Genomic DNA, 13,317 nt, shown 5'->3' with positions numbered 1-13,317 from the left:
GGAAATAGCAGGGGTGGTGCAGTCCAGACCAGAGATGGCAGACCCCTGGGGTAATCAAGCCTGGGACATAGAATATGCAAGATCCTGTGAGATCTGTTTGCTGGAGGATGTTATTAGATTAGAATTTGAAGACACAGACAAGAAACCAAAACTATCCTTTGAGCCCTGTAGTCCTTTCAAATGATAAAACTCCAAACTTTGCCCAGAATCACAGCGGGGGTTCTGTCTACACCTTTGAAAGTCACCTATTTCTTTTGATCTTTTCTACCAGACTGTGAATCCACAAACTAAGTCTGTATTCTTAATAAAAACCTACTTGGGAATGGAAACGGGATGTTCCCCACTAGAGAGAGTGGCCATTCCGTCCCTACTTCCCCACAGGACCTGGTTGTCTCTGTGTATGTTTTTCTCGTGTTTCAATGAGCCATCCACAGTGTTCCGAGATCATTGCAGGCTGGTGAGCACACGTCAAGAATGTAGAAATGGCCTATGATGGTTACAATGCTACATCTGGACATTCGCATCATGTTGTAAGAGGAATTTTGTCTAATGACTTACTCTATGTAACATTCACCCACTAACGTTACCAGTTATCTTAGAATCAAAGAATTATATCAGGAAGAAACCAACATTTAAATGGCCTCAAAAGAATTAGCATTGGTGTAGGAAAGGTGAAACAGAGAGAGGTAGGGGGGACAAGTGAAATTTACCACCTCGTCCCATAAATTCTTAAGGGTAAGACACTGCGATATGTGCTTGCTCAAGAGCTTTTAGGTCACATTTAAAATAAATCTTTTCTTTGCACCACTGATGATAGAGTAGAGAGCCTTGTAGTAGTTGAGGTGATCTGAGACAACTGATGAGTTAACGATGTTGATCACTGAGCCTCTGCAGACCAGCATCCTTCCCACACAGGTCTAAAGTACTCGTCGTATTCTTAGGTGTAAGAAGGCACTGTCAGTCAGAAGGGTAGGCAAATTATGAGCATTTATAATTAACCCTAAAGCACTTTAAACTGCAAGTATCATTAGTATTATATCAGAATAAGAAAGTGGTCATTAAGCATTCATGTTAATTGCTATCTAATCATTGAACCAAGCTAATATGAGATGCAGCAATGAGCAACTTATTTAATGATCACAGGAAATTGAGATTTAACTAAGCTTAATTTTTAATATGCTACTTCAAGCAGATATTTAATTCAATAAATAGGAGCACAGTCCATTCTCTGTGAACTAAAACGACAACAAATTAAAATTAGGAAGAGAAAAATTACAAGGCAATTGGGTATATCTCATGGAGAATAATTTACCCTTAATTCGGGAACCATGTTCTGAACGCTGCCTTTGTGCCAGCCTCTGTGCCTGACAGTATTAGTAAAGGCAGTAAAGAGATTCAGATTCAGACTTAATATGACAAGTGGACCGACCAACTTTTGACAGTGTGATGAGTTCTATGAAAACTTTGAGAAAAGGCATTTGATTTAGCATCAGCTAAAGAAGAAGGTTGATTTTGGATGACTCTCCAAAGAAAATGAAATTACAAATAATTTACATGAGAATTACAATTTTTGCTATTCCAAAGGCAGGAGCCACCGCCAGCTGTGTACACAACTCCAGGGGACATCATTCACATTGTAATCTATGTAAATAGCACTGGACTCCAAGGGTTGCTCTTCGAGTGAAACACTACCGGGAAGGGTGTGCCTGGAGTTGTGCGATGGGGCAGGAGGAAAGCCCAACTGATTTTTCCAAGTGAAGCTTATTACACTTATTGTACCCAAGTCTAATGTAATTTAATCTTAAAATAAAAAACTCTTTTCACCGCAGGGAAAAAAAAATGCAGCTGCTTGCCTCAACTTTGCCTTCCACCTCCTCAAGTACTTCCTTCTGAAAATTTTCCCAATCTGTGTCATATCCGGTAAAGTAGTGGTAAGGGCCTGGCCAGATGCCGTCCCCCTCCACCACACACACGTACCTGAGAAAGTGCCCACCACCACCTCCACGCACACAGTCATCCTCAGATCCGAGCCTTCAGAATAGTCCTTGCCCAAACACTTGAAATGATTTTTCACTTGAAAACTTGAGAAATTTGGCTGTATATTTTTTTAGCTTAGTGTTGTTAAGAAATGTTGTATCTCAACTATTGAACATATTCTTCCTTCAGAATAACAATCAAGCTCCATTATGAAAGGACCAACTTGCAAGTAAGAGAAGGAAGGGGCAGTTAGAAATACGCTTCTCTGGCTCATGGAACTGCATCTTTCTGAGAATTCGTGTTTGTTCCTTGGAGGGGTGTGTGCAGGTGTGTGTGTGTGTGTGTGTGTGTGTGTGAGTCCCAGGAGTCCTCCCCAGATGCTCAGGAAACTGTAACACCAACTGCTACTCTGGAACCCTGCTCTTGGAGACTTGGAGTATTAAAAACCACTGAGGACTACCTACTGGGAGTAAAGTTTGAAAGTCTTTAGACCAGATAGTCTTTACACAAGGTTGTTAAATTTACTGTTATGAAATGGAAACATGTCCTGGGAACCTTCTGATTTCTATGAGTAGGATGTGAGGTTTCTCAAAGGGAGAGTTCATACTTTTACCCTACAGTGTGGCACACTAACTGACATAGAGACCAATAAATAATTGTGGATAACAAAATGAATGATAAAATAAAGAAGAGCTCTTCTTCTTGGGGTTCAGTTAGGAAATGGGGAGAAGCATAAGGTGACTCAGAGTGAAAGTTTAAATTCTTAAGTGTTTGCTTAGACTAGAGGAGAGATACATTTAGTACATAGTTTCCTTTTTAAAAATTCTCCCTCTACCTTGCAATTCCTTTTGGAAGCACCAGTCTTTCTGTGAAGTCTTACAAGTTACTCTAGCCTTGTGAGGAGGCCTAGTGCTGAATAAAGAAATGACACAAGGAGCCCTGGCTGGCATAGCTCAATGGATTGAGAGCAGGCTGCGAACCAAAGTGTCACAGGTTCGATTCCCAGCCAGGGCACATGCCTGGGTTGCAGGCCATGACCCCCAGCAACCACATGTTGGTGTTTCTCTCTCTCTCTCCCTCCCTTCCCTCTCTAAAAAGAAATAAATAAATCTTTAAAAAAAAAAGAAATGACACAATGAAAGGCAGAGTTGGTTTCATTCCCTCTTCTGCTGAGGCAATGTCGAGAGGGACTTTTTTTTTTTGAAGAGACAGCTTCAGCAGCAACAGGAGCTATTACTCTAAAGACAGAGACAGACGGAGGGGGCAGCTTCCAGGTAGGCAACTGTGGGAAAACTGTAAGAGCTGCAACTCCTCCGATCTTATTACGCTCAGGGAAGTGTCTCCGCAGATGAAGAGAAAGTCATACGCACGCCCCAGATGGGGGAGTTGTTCTTTATTGTTGGCCATAAAGGTTCTTCACGGCATTGGTTGTGCTTGAGCAACCCTCAGCACATATGTTGAGCAAACTTTTAGACATAAAAGTGAAATGTGAGGGACTTCAGGTTTAAGCTTTGATGTGTAAAGAATTTGAAAGTCATCACTCTTATCCTCACCAAAACGATATAGCTGAAGAAACTGAAAACCAAATGATTTTGTTTGTTACTCTCTGATGAGAGGGTGAAGTTGCAGAACAAACCATCCCTCAAAAATATGCCAAGACAGGTAAATACAGAGAAATGTGGTTAACTTCAGAATACATGGCAAGAAGCTGTAGTGATTTTTATGTGTCCCTGGACTAGCTTGAGAATGAGAACCTCCTGGAGGCTGATTCTTAGTAAGGGTTTTACCATCAGGAAACTTATCTAGATTTCAGTGTGAATAGCTGATAAAGAAACCACTGTGGCACTAGTAGAAAGAAAGGAAGAATAACCATCACAAAAAATAGCAAAGACCTATTCTCCAGGGGAAAATATCTCAGAGGAGTCATATTAACCTACTTGGATGAAGGCAATTTCTCCTACTCCAGGCCTTTCTAGCCTTCCTGCCTCAGCTAAAGTGGCCTGAGAAGCCAAGAAGGACACCTGTGAAGGCCGTGGCCCAGGAAAACAGGCCCATTAAAAGATTTAGATTTAATCATAAAACCATAAACTATTTCTGCTGTGCTGTACCTTACCACCATAGCAACAAGGCTTCAGGATAATAACAACAGATGATAAGTAAAAGAATGGCAGATATGAACTCTGTTTGAGAGTAGTACATGGGGAAGCTCAAAGTCAGTAAGACAAACACAAGAACACTACAAGAATTTGAAGCATCTGATAGCTATCTCCGCAAACAGTAAAAACAGCCCAATTTCCAGCCAGAATAACATAGACAATGATAGTCTTTTCTCTCTTATATGTGTCTTTACATAAAACAATTAGAAAGAATATTGAAAAGCAATTTTATGAAAACGTCTGAAGAGACTTAAAAAAAATTAGCACCAGATTCAGATGGGACATAAATATTGGAATTATCCGTAATTTGAGATATCTGTAATTAATATATTAAGGGCTGTAATGGAAAAGCTAGACAACATAAGAACTGATACATAAAGTGAGCAGAAAGATGGGAATGCTAAGAAAGAATCAAAAGGAAATGCTACAAATCAAAACAATGTAATGGAAATAAAGAATGCTATTGATGGGCTTATTGGTAGATGGGACATGCTCCCTGGAAGCATCAATGAGCTTGAAGGTAGAACAGCAGAAACTTCTCAACTGAAATGGAAAGAGAACAAAGCATAAAAAAAGAGTAGAACATCCAAGAAATGTGGAATTATCCCAAAAGGTGTAACATAGTCATACCTGGAGGAAAAAAGAGAGATAACAAACCAGAATGCTTATTTGCAGGATACAAGGTTAATATACAAAAGTCAATTGATTTCCTATATACTGTCAAGGAAAAATTGAAATCTGAAATTAGAAAAAGCAATAGCATTTTCAATAGGAAAAAAAAACAGAAATATTTAGGTATAACTAACAAAAAAGATAGAGTACCTATATGGAAAACTACAATATTTTGATTTTATAAATCAGAGACAATTTAAATAAATGCAGACATATTCTATGTCCAAGTGTAGGAAGACTCAAAATTTTTAAAACAACAACTCTTCTTAACTTGAGCTATAGATTCAGCACAACATCAGTCAAAATCTCAGCAAGCCATTTTGCTGATATTGACATAATTATCCTAAGGTTTATATTGAAGGGCAAAATACCTAGAACAGCCAACACAACAGTAAAGAAGTATAAATCTAAGGACTCACAACCTAGTTGCAAAAATTACTATAAAGTTACAATAATCATGTCAGTGTGGTATTGACAAAAGAATAAACCTATGAAACAATGGAACAGAATACAGAGTCCAAAAATACAACTATAATCACCTCATCACTGAAAAAGAGCAAAGAAATTCAATGGCAAAAGATATACTTTTCAAGGAATAATTCTGGAAGAACTTGACATCCAGATGTAAAAAATCATATCTGTATACAAAAACCTGACATACATTCACAAAAATGAATTCAAAATGTATTATAGGCCTAGTTTAAATGCAAAACTATAAAACTTCTAGAAGAAAACAAATGAGTAAATGTGGATGACTTTAGGCACAACAATGAAGTTTAAACACTACAATAAAATTACAATCCATGAAAAAAATTGATGAGTTACAAGTTATTAAATTCTTTTTTAAATCTTTATTGTCTTTTTTCCATTACCATTTAGTTCCCTTACATCCCCCCTTCCCCAGCAATTACCACACTGTTGTCCAATAAATTTCTGTTCTGTAAAAATACTTATAACAGAATGAAAATTCAAGCCAAAGTCTAGGAGAAAATATTTGAAAGATGTGTATCAGACAAAGGACTTACATCTAAAATATACAAAGAACTCTTAAAAATAAAACAACAAAAGGACAGATGGAGCTAAACAAACACCTCACCAAGAGGATATACAGATGGTAAATAAGCATATAAAGGATGCCATCATATGTCACTAGGGAACTGCAAATTATAACCATGAGACACCCCCACGCATCCATTAGAATGGCTCATACCCAACAAACTGATAATGCCAGATGCCAGCAAGAACGTGAAGCAACAGGAGCTTCCATACATTGCTGATGGGAATGCAAACCAGCACACCACTTTGTAAGACAATTTAGTACTTTCTTGCAAAAGTTACATAGTCGCACCATATAATCCAGCAATTGTACTTGTAGCTGTTTACCCACATAACTTGAGAACTCTGTTTCCACAAAAAAACAGTACAAAAATGTCTATTCTATCTTTCTGGGGAATTGCTATAAACTGGAAGCAACCAATATACTTCCTTCAATAGATGAATGGGTAAGCAAATTGTGGTACATCCATATAATGGCATTATTCAGAAATAAAATGAGTTTTTAACCTATTAAAAAGAATGAATGAATCTTAAGTGCATATTGCTATGTTAAAGAAGTTATGATAGTCCCTCAAAAGGGCTACTTTATGTACAATCCTAATTACATGATACTCTGGAAAAGGCAAAACTGTAGCAACAGTAAAATGATCAGTGGCAGGGCAGTGAAACTGTGAGATACTGTAATCGTGCATACATCAGATTACACATTTTTAAAAGTTGATAGAACTTCACAGCACAAAGCATAAACTTTAATATGTATGCAAATTAAAACATCATTTAAGATGCTGGGGAATCTCAAGATGGAATGTGAATAATACAGTCTAAATTGATACTTCCAACCTCATTGAAGAGTGTAAAGGAAAATGTGCTGACCTAAATAACTTTAGAAATGAGTAGTCTGTAAGAAGAAAGCAAAAAAAAAAACAAAAACAAAAACAAAAAAAGAGTTGAAATAAGCACTGTTTTCTAATTCATAAAATTGTCCCCCATGAAGGTACAGGTTCATAATCCCTGTATAGCTATACACTTATGCTGGAATTGAATAATTCAGTAAGCAGTTGGCAGACAGTTGGGGCCGTGTTTCTCAGTATTGGTGTGGAAGGTTTACAAATAAGAGAAAAAGGCACAGGGCGGGGTATTAGAGATGGAGACATCAGTGTGATTAGAGTTGGAGACTGAATGAACTCATGTTTAGGTTAATACAGATACGTATGGTTACATATAGAACTATCTATAGAGATGTATATTTACACAAACATATAGCCTTCCTCTGTCAGTTGAGAGGGCCTAGAAGCAATGACCCCCCAGCAACCATGAATATACCTAGTGCCCAGACAACACAGTACAGAGTATGTAGGAGTTGGTTTCTAATCTCATTTCTCAACATAAGGAACCAGAGATGCTTGGAGAAATGGCTGATTCCAGGACTGAGGCAGGAAATAGACAGGATGAGCCTGGAGCAACTTGTAGCACAAGAAAGTGAAAAAAAAAAGTTAAGAAACAAAATAAAGCAACATAATATGGGTATATGCCAATGAGACACAGGAGCCAAACAAATTAACTCCCAATGGCCAAAGCTGGAATAATTCGAGCAGCAGCTGAAGTAGTGTCAAAGTATAACCCAAAGCATAAGATACATGTTCGTGAGTTTATACTGATACAAATAAATGACTGAATAAAGAAATAAGTGGAAAAAATAGATAAATCTCTCACTCAGAATTCTAAGTAAATTAGGTAGATAGTCCAGCCTAAAAGGCTGAGGAGCATAACTCTCTACTCCATTGCTGACTGCATACAGTAACTCGGTTCCAGAGCGCACAACATGGGAAAAAGCTAAAAAAGAAGAGTTACAGTGGAAACACCTGACAGACCCCACCTTGGCTGGGTTATTAAGGCTGACATCGACAGTGACAGGCCATGTAGATAGTATGCGCCCTTTTAAGATGTGATGAAAATGGTGCTTCCCCTCTGAGGCCTTCCTCCCCAAAACCCATAACCCCAGTTTAACAATGAGAAGGATTATCAGAAAAATCTCAATAGAGGAACAGTCTACAAAATACCTGACCAATAATGATAAAAACTGTCAGGGTCATCAAAAAAGGCAAGTCTGAGAAACAGTAACAGCAAGAGGAGCCCAGGAAGACATGATGATTAAATGCAATGTGTCCTGAATGTGATGTTGGAAAAAGTGGCATTGGGTAAAAAAAGAAGGAAATCAGAATAAAGTACAGATTTCAGTAAGTTTTAATGTGTTAGTATCGGTTCATTCATTGCAGTATATGTACCAGACTAATGTAAGAGGTTAATAATAGGGGAAAGTGGGTACAGAGTATATGGGAACTCTGTGTATTATGTTCACAATTTTCCTGTCAATCTAAAACGAGTATAAAATAAAAGGCTTATTATAAAAAATAAAATGTGATTCAATTTTTCACATCTGTGAAAACTGCACTTTATTTCAATATATCGTTCTAATCAATAACCAGTTGAAAAGTGCACATAGCTGAAGGTTAATGATTTAATTACTCTAGCAAGTTGTTCTAAATTATATGGCTATGCCACTTATTACAGAGAAAGACTGTGGATGAAATTAGAAATTTTGACTGGAGTTATTTTTACCTTCTTAGGAGAAATAAACGACAAGAGACTGGCAGAAGGATATGTATTACTTGTTTGGGATTCAAAGTGACCAAATTGATTTTACTCAAAGTTCTAAACAAAATAATTACCACTGAGCTAAAAATAGGCTACTACTGCCCTATCTCTCGTAGAAGTGAGAGAAGTTAATGAAAGAGTGAAATTCATAGAAATTAAAGCAATGCCTTTGAAGAATATATTTTGCTATGTGCACCAGACATGCCCTCCAGGGTTCTCTTTACCAAAGGCATGAAACTGGGTATAAGTAGGAAATAAAAAAAAAGAAAAAAGAAAAGAAGCAGCTAGAGTTTCTTGAGTAGTCTTGTGAATACATTTAAAAGCATTTAAATATAATATGGGTTTCCAACTTTTCCCAATGTTAAAAAAACATTTTTTATCACGAAAAGTTTTGCAAGCCATTCACTTAGTAGTAAATTTATTCTAAAGATAAATTTATTGAGAAAATGTATTGCAAGGTAGAATTAAATTTTGATTGTAATAACTTTGTAATTCATCCTGGGATTTATGTCTCACATGTTGAAAGTCTAGATGTTTTGCTTAACATTTTCACATACATAGTTTTTACCAGCTACATTGAGTTGAAAATACAGCTTCTAGGAAGACTGGTTTCCTAACTGTCTTGCTCTTTCAGCGGATTTCAGGATGACTGTGTCACTCACTTCTCAAGGCAAGCTTGTGAAAGGCACAGGACTTTGTCACAGATAGATGTGACTGAACATTTCATATCAAATATTTTAAAACATCTTTCTTTGTCCCACCTAAAATGACAATGGCTGGGTTATTTCATTATTTAATACAGATGTGGAATTCTGATAGCTAAGGCATGAAAAATGTATGCAAATGTAAATGCAGACTTGCCTGAATTTCTAGGATTTTAGGGGAAGGACTTTTATCATTTATGTAAAAGTAGCTTCTTTCTGTAAGTTTTCTTTCCTTAAGATTAAAACAATTCATAGATAATTTTCCCTCTGTATTGCTCATGCTAGGGAACTATGGACCTCTATTCTTCCCCTTTCCTATTTTATCCACTGAAATTTCTGCTACGAAACTTACTCTGTCCAAATTCTAAACATGCTCACATAAATATTCAGTAATATCCAGGTTTCAATATCACAATTTGACTGTAAACCAGGATCCAAAATTCAAAGTGATAAAAGATACATTAACTTTTAACAAAAGTTACTCTAAAAATCTATTCTCTGCAAAGCTGATTATCTGATAAGTCTAGTCTCCTCTTTTGTATCCATCTCCCTGTGATATCTCTTCCCTGCTCCCACAATTCTGTCGTGCTGTCTATACCAGACTGCTTCATCAGTAACCCTGCAATATCTTGCCTGGTTACTTATCTGCTTCCCTGTCTATGTGAATTTAATAGCTTAGTTACTTCACCATTAGACTGGCTTTTACATTGCAGTATTATTATTTGTTCCCTGTGTGTTCCCCCACCTACATTGAGAGTTCTCTAAGAAAGGGATGAGTATATTTTCAAATTAGTCTTTCATATTTCCAGGATGAAAAGCAAACCATAGTACCCAACAGATACTCAATAACGTTCAATCAATATTAAAATAGCCTGGCTGGGGTAGCTCAGTGGATTGAGCACGGGCTGGGAACCAAAGTGTCCCAGGTTCGATTCCCAGCCAGGGTACATTCCTGGGTTGCAGGCCAGAACCCCCAGCAACCACACATTGATGTTTCTCTCTCTCTCTCTCTCTCTCTATCTCCCTCCCTTCCCTCTCTAAAAATAAATAAATAAAATCTTAAAAAAATATTAAAATAGAAAGAAGAAATGCAGTGTCTAAAAATTAAAAAATTCCATGTATCATTTAAGGAAAGTTTATATACACACTGTATAAAAATGCTATAAAATGTAAGTTAAAATTAAAATCACAAAGAGAGGGACATTTTGCGAGGCTAAGACAAAAATGCAAACCAATGACAAACTGATTGCTGGTACCAAAACTGTAAATATAAGATATAATGTGAAAAACTACTCAATAGTTGATGCTAAAAGAGGAAGAGGAAAACAAAAGCTAATTTGAGTGCACCAAAAATTATGAGCTTTGCAGAGTTCTAATGTTACCGATTCTACCTCAAAAGAGAAATTAATATACATATATACATAAACAAATGCTCAATTTGGAGCTGATTCCATGAGAGCTAAATTTAGAAATGTAAACAGTAACTTTTAAAACAGCATCTGTGAAGATCCATGTGAACATAAGTTTGACATTTAAAATGTATTGTTTAGCTGTGAAGAAAAAGGGGCTAATAAAAGAAGAAAAGGGAGCTTTGTTTTTTGACACAATAAAATTTAAAAAGTGACTTTGGTGGATTTGATATCCCTCCAGAGATGGCCTGTGTGATGACAAGAAAGTGTATTCAACTTCAGAAGATATTTTTTCCAGAAAAAAATGAAAAGTCTTGTGAAACAGATGGAAAGCTCTGATATGACACTATGCCCCACTGCCATATTCCTGACCACACATTTTCAGTAACATTTAATACATCCTTAACAATATGCTATGCAGCTTCCTAAAATTTAATTCACAGTGCACGAAAATATCCAAAGCTTTAAGCAATAGCCTAGAAGGATCGAGGCTGCAGTGCCTCCCAAAGGGGGTGTGGGGTGGGAGGTAGACTTCTAGAGAAGCAGGAGAAAAGCAGGAAGAAATGGTATAGTTCAAGAATTACATGAGTTCAGTAATACTGAAGTATCATGCTTTACTTCCCCAACCATAATTTGGGTCTCTGATAGCTTGAAGACTAATGCAATCTCAAGGGCTTCTGAACAGCCAGGTATAAATAGCAGGCTATTCTTTAGGAAATTTGTTAAAAAGATGCTTCAGGACCTTTGGCAATGGTAGATCCCAATAACAAGAGCAACCCAGCCGATTTGCTTAGACAATGAGCAAACAGACTCAACTTTGCATGTCCAGTGGGCTGCAGAACAAAGTCTGGGCTGGAGAGGCTGCCGTTCCAGGACTGCTGTAATATATGGGACCCCAGAACTGGCCACCAACAAAAAAACACAAATTGCATATTATATATTGCTCCCATTGACAATTCTCTCCATAGAGTATCTGTCATACAATCCAAGGGAGATAGAAAAATTCTGAAATAAGAGAGATTTCTTGAATAGTTTATCTATTAAAGAACATTAGGAAAATGTCTTTTAAGATCAAACCCATTAAGGTTATTAAGAAGTATTAAACCAATGTTTATATTATACAACATTATGTAGCTATTTTTATGATTTACTTCATGACTAGGTAAGTTTACATAACACCTTGTCCAAATTTTATGCTGTTAAAAATCAAAATTCTCTTGTCACTAATATACATTGTACATGCCCCAGTGCACACCCAATTCTCATCTGGTGTCTCAGGCTCCATGTCAGCAGACTGGTGGAAATAACAGTGGAAATTGGTTTCATTACAAAATAGCGAGGTCTCCTAAGACCATCTTTGAATGAGAGAGAGATGCAAAACCTAAGAAATGTATGTATTTAAATATTGGTCTTATTCTAGAAATTTGGAAGTCAATTTAGTTACTGAGTCAAAGGTCCAATACATACCATTCCATAATGTTTAGTAGTCAGTTTTCCTGCAAAACAGGAATTCTATGTGGTTTAAAGTACAATAATATGAGAGAAAAAATAATGACTCAAAGTATAATTATTCTTCAATTTTCTATATAAAATTTTTCTAGATTCTATATTACACCCAGGCTCTAGATGCTCCAAATGACGTTACTAAAGACGTGTCATAAACAGTTTCCATTTTGGAAGTTTTATCATTCGAACAAGTCCCATTTTCTATTCTTCTTGCATTGCCCAAATATACTTAGGATGTGGCCAAAATAGAGCAGAGATACTGCATTTCTGCCTAGCATCCATTTTTTTCCCTTTGGTTTTGTTTGTTTGCATCCTATAAATAGTGTTTTACATACTGCAGAGGGAAATATTAGTTAAATTACTTAACTTACATGACAAAAAATCTGAAGTGCCTATTTCCTCCCCGACTGCTGCTCACATTTACCCAAAAACATAGTGAAAAAAAATGGGATAAATTAAAAAACAACTGTCAGCCCAGAGACGTTGCCTTTCCCATCTTAGCTAGGATGAAGATTAAATGACTTGAACCTAAATAAAATCATCCATAAAACACAAACCATGAGCTTTCATATGTGAGAAAGTAACTTTTTATATGTTAGGTCAGATTCTCATTCCCAATCATATTTGAAGAGTTAGTAAAGAAACAGCATTATTTCTTATAAGGTCTGTGCACAAGCAGAGGTGTTTAGTGAAAGATCTAATTGGTGGGGGATGCCAAATTGTTTGGCCAGAGTATAATAGTGGGATTAATATCTAACTGGTATTATGCCAAATACTATCCGTGCAAATATCAAAACTGTGCTTATTAAGTACCTTCTTGCTTACTGTGCTGTGTGGGGCTCATTTAGATAACTTTATTTTTTAATACAAAGACTCAGAAGAGAGAAATTTATTTTCACAGAGTTCTTTTGGACATGAAATAAAGAGCTGGCACAGGGGAGATGTTCATTAGGAACTTCTTTAGATGCAATTGACCTCTCACTCATCAGCCAGATGAAAATGTTGAAATGGTCAGGTACGCCATTTGTACCATGGATAGGTTATTTCAAGGACATTCAGAGAACTTCAACCACAAAAGTCTTTGCCTCCTAGGGGACTTCACAGTAAAAGAAATAGAAAAGTGGAAGGCAGAACAGAAGAGCGAACTGACAAAAAAGATAAACATTTTAAAATAAATATATC

Source organism: Phyllostomus discolor, chromosome 8 (genome assembly GCF_004126475.2).
Source record: "Phyllostomus discolor isolate MPI-MPIP mPhyDis1 chromosome 8, mPhyDis1.pri.v3, whole genome shotgun sequence".
Classification (NCBI taxonomy): domain Eukaryota; kingdom Metazoa; phylum Chordata; class Mammalia; order Chiroptera; family Phyllostomidae; genus Phyllostomus; species Phyllostomus discolor.
Note: the sequence above shows the minus strand (reverse complement) of the source record.